Genomic DNA, 4,639 nt, shown 5'->3' on the forward strand with positions numbered 1-4,639 from the left:
GTTCACCTGACAGATTAGTTAACTTATTCATTAGACAGAAGATATTTATTACATGCTAATTGTGTACAAGGCATTATGGGAACACAAAGAATTACAGGGTGTGGACTTAATTTTTTTAAAGACTTTTTTAAAGAGCAGTTTTAAGTTCACAGCAAAATTGAGGAGAAAGTACAGAGATTTCTCATATGCCCCTTGCCCCCACACACGCATAGCCTCACCCGTTATGAACATCCCCCACCAATTGTACTTTTGTTACAGTTGATGAACCTATTAACTCCCTGAAGTCATTTGGCTAAAGGTTAGCTGTAAAGAAATCACTGTTTACTATGCTTATTATTTCTCCTTATGTATACCATCTGAAGAAATTCAAAGTACAAGTAGATAAGAAATGGAATGTAGCCCTGACTGGTTTGGCTCAGTGGATAGGCGTCGGCCTGCGGACTGAAGGGTCCCAGGTTTGATTACGGTCAAGGGCATGTACCTTGGTTGTGGGCACATCCCTAGTAGGGGGTATGCAGGAGGCAGCTGATTGATGTTTCTCTCTCATTGATGTTTCTAACTCTCTCTCCCTCTCCCTTCCTCTCTGTAAAAAAATCAATAAAATATATTTTAAAAGAAAGAAAGAAAGAAATGAAATGTAAAGGTTACACCAATCTTGTACTTTGGACTAAAACAAATAGGCAAAGGCCAGAGTTTAGGTAATAAGATTTTTTTTTTTTTTTTGGCTTAAGATATGATTCTCAAGAGAAAATCCTGTACCTATGAAGCATCTGTTTACTCCTTCTTTTGCTCTGAGGAGAGAGTGGGCTTGTCACAGGAGCCTGATGCCCGCGGCTGTGGTGAGGAAGCTGTCCAACGTGGTGACAAGGACACTGCCTCGAGCTGTGTTAGTTTCCTAGGGCTGCCAAAGCAAATGACCGCAAACTAGATGACTTAACACAACAGGCGTGTATTCTCTTACAGTTCTGGAGGCTAAAGTCTGAAATCAAGGTGTTGGCAGGGTTGGTTCCTTCTGGGGCCTCCGAGACAGACTTTGTTCCAAGCCTCTCTCCTAACTTCTGGTGGGTGCTGGGAATCCTCGGTATTCCCTGGCTTGTGGTAACGGAACTCCAATTTTTGCCTCTGTCTTCAGAGGGTTGTCTTCTCTGTGTGTGCATCTCTGTTTTCTTTCTTTTTAAAAATATGTTTTTCTTGATTTCAGAGAGGAAGGGAGAGGGAGAGAGAGATAGAAACATCAATGGTGAGAGAGAATCATCCATCGGCTGCCTCCTGCACGTCCCCTACTGGGGACTGAGCCTACAACCTGGGCATGTCCCCTGACCTGGAATCAAACTGTGACCTTCTGGTTCTTGGGTCAAAGCTCAACCATTGAACCACACTAGCCAGGCTGCATCTCTGTTTTCTTATAAGACATGAACCATTGGACTAGGACCCACCCTTCTTTCAGTGTGACTTCATTGTAATTAATTAACATCTGCAAAGACCCTATTCCCAAATAAGGTCATATTGGCAGGTACTGAGGTTAGGACTTGAACATATCTTTCTGGGGAGCCATAATTCAACCCACAACAGGAGCCATCATCAATGTGTTGGCAAAGACACTGACACTGCACCCGGAACTCTGCACATAGATCAATTTACTTGGAGAAAAATATATCGTTTTCCTTTTCCAGCCTGGCAATGTGCCTCAAGCACCCTCTGTTGGCAGAGTTTAGCATCTAGCCAGGCAATGGGGAAATGCAGACTGCGGAGCAGAGGAGTGTGGGTTTACAGCTCAGAGGCAATAAAATGAATAACAGCCACAGATCCAAGTTTTGTCTACTTTGAGGTGAGCCTTCCCTATGATAGTTTGATCTTGATTACGAAGCTCAGCTGTGGGACTGTGACTTGGGAAGATTCCAAATAGAGGAGACACTGAGGTTGACACATAGGAGACAGGGGGTTGGAGAGTGTCACAGAGATGAAACATCTTGGGCAGAGGGACCAGAATGAGAAAAACCAGAGCATGTGAGACCCTAGATTGTCACAGAAGCCTGAAATCCATGCTACGGTTTTTGCGAAAAAAGTTGGGTAAGAGCAACATGGCCACATTTGTAATGTAGACAATTTCCCTGCTCTCAGAGCAGTGTGTGGACATCTTCCCTTGGGAAGGAGAGCCCTGAACAGGTAGCAAGCAGCTTCTATGAGGAGCTTGTATGGAGGAAATGGACTGGGAAATCTGCATAAATCAAGAGCCCCCGTGGGAGGCAAGGTTCAATGACAATAATCAAATGTTTCATACACAAAATTGACAGGATTCAATGGAGCGGTGGCTGGCATCTCAAACACAACATGTCTCAAGAGAGTGCGTGATCCTACACCATAAATCTACTGTCCTTCCATGTTCCTTATTTCAGGGACGGCATCTGGTTGCCCAATCCAGAAACCTGGGCATTATCATGCCTCATTCTTCTCCTTCACTCCTCCAGAACCAATGATTGAATACCGCCCCTTTCACTTCATAAATCTATGTCAACTTTCCTCTATTCTTTCTCCATTCTCAGTGCTTTATTGAGACAGGCCTGTAGCATCTCTCACTTGGATTCTTATGACTGTCCCAATTCATTCTTATAAATGTCCCCACTCATTTTCTCAGACAGAGTAATTATTCTGAAAAGCACATCAGAAGGTGCCACTTTACTACTTAAAAATTCCACGCTGGCTTTCCATTGCTCTTAGGATAAAGAGAAACTACTTCAACATGGAATAAAATGGCCCCTCTGGCCTTCTCCAGTTTCATCCCCTCTATTCCTCATCTCCACCTACTCTTACTGTTATATGGACTGCTTTTATTTCTTGAAAAGCTTCTCTTTTTCTTGGCCTATGTCTTGTTTTTCTTCTTGGTACTTATGCTACAACTCCCTTATCCCAAAACTCCTCCCTCACTCCCACCCTTCAATTCGTCCTCTATTTGTCCTTCAAAGTCAGTGTAGATGTGAATTCCTCCTGGAACTGACCTTAATGACTGATCCTGACTCTAATAATTTCAGGTTAGGTGATTTCATTAATTCTACCTCTCTCATATATATTTGATATATAGAGTATGGTATATGCTATATAATCATATATCTTTACCTTGTTTCATTATCTTTTTAAAAAATGTTTTTATTGATTTTCTGAGAGATGAAGGGAGAGGGAGGGAAAGAGAGACAGAAGCATCAATGATGAGAGAGAATCATTGATGGGCTGCCTCCTGCACACCCCCTACTGGGGATCAAGCCTGCAACCCCAGCATGTGCCCCAACAGGAATCCAACCGTGATCTTCTGGTTCATGGGTCGATGCTCAACCACTGAACCACACCGGCTGGGCTTATTTCACTTTCTTTTCTTTCTGTTTTTTTGTTTGTTTGTTTGTTTTTGTTTTTGTTTTTTTGTTAATCTTCACCCGAGGATATTTTTCCATTGATTTTTAGGGAAAGTGGAAGAGAGAGGGAAAGACAGAGAGAAACATCGATGTGAGAGAAACACATCGATTGGTTGCCTCCTGCACGAGCCCTGACCAGGGCCTGGGCCAGAAAGGAGCCTGTAACCAAGGTACCTGCCCTTGACTGGAATCAAACCCATGACCCTTTAGTCCATAGGCTGACGCTCTATCCACTGAGTCAAACTGGCTAGGGCTTGTTTCATTTTCATAAAAGAACTTATTGATTACATATTAAAGTTTATTTGCTTATTATCTGTCATCCTTCACTAGAATATATGCTCCTCTGGGTCAAGAACCTGGCCTACTTTGCTCACCACTATGTCCCCAGTGCCTACAACAGTGCCTAGTTCATAGTAGAGACTCAATAAATATTTACTGAGGGAATGATAGAAACAATTTTTTTGAGGCAAAGATCTTCATGTTATTGTGTAAGCTCATGTAATATTTGGGCCACAAATATTTGGAAAACCCAAAATTCAAATTTAACTGAGCGACCTGTATTTTTTCTGGCAACCGTACCCTCAGAACACACTTGGCAATATCTGCAGACCTTTTTAATTGTCTGGCCTGATGGTGGTGTGTGTGTGTGTGTGTGTGTGTGTGTGTGTGTGTGTGTGGAGAGAGAGAGAGAGAGAGAGAGAGAGAGAGAGAGGACAGGGATGCTGCTAAACATCTTAACAATGCAAAGGACAGTCCCTACAAGGCTAAGAATTTTCGGGTCCGAGGTGTCAATAGTGTGGAAGTTAAGAAACCACGAACTAGTCATGAATGAACTTACGGGTCCCTAGCAGGCAGACAGCACCTAGAATCTCTAAATTCATCTTCCTTTTGGAAAGGCAGCCTGCGGTTATTGAGAGGAAGGCGTCCGGGGTGCAGAGCAGGCTTTAAGACCTTGTGCACACATCCTGATGCTGACAACCAGAGGGCAAGAGAGCCAGACTACCCGGTGCAGCAGGTGAAATCGTGCTGTGGAAAAGATCAAGTGTGAAGGGCATTGTGGATGGGACAGCGCTCTGCACACCCTGGTTAGTGCGCTTTTAAATCCGACAAGCACAAACCCTCTGGCCACTGGGGTTAAGAAGGCGTGCAGTGATAAAACGGAAGCTGCGGTCTGACTGAGGCGTCCTTCCCTAGCAACGGTCGCGAAGAGCGTGGTGGCTGCAGCGGCGCCCAGT

Source organism: Plecotus auritus, assembly GCF_963455305.1.
Source record: "Plecotus auritus genome assembly, chromosome: 5".
Taxonomy (NCBI): Eukaryota; Metazoa; Chordata; class Mammalia; order Chiroptera; family Vespertilionidae; genus Plecotus; species Plecotus auritus.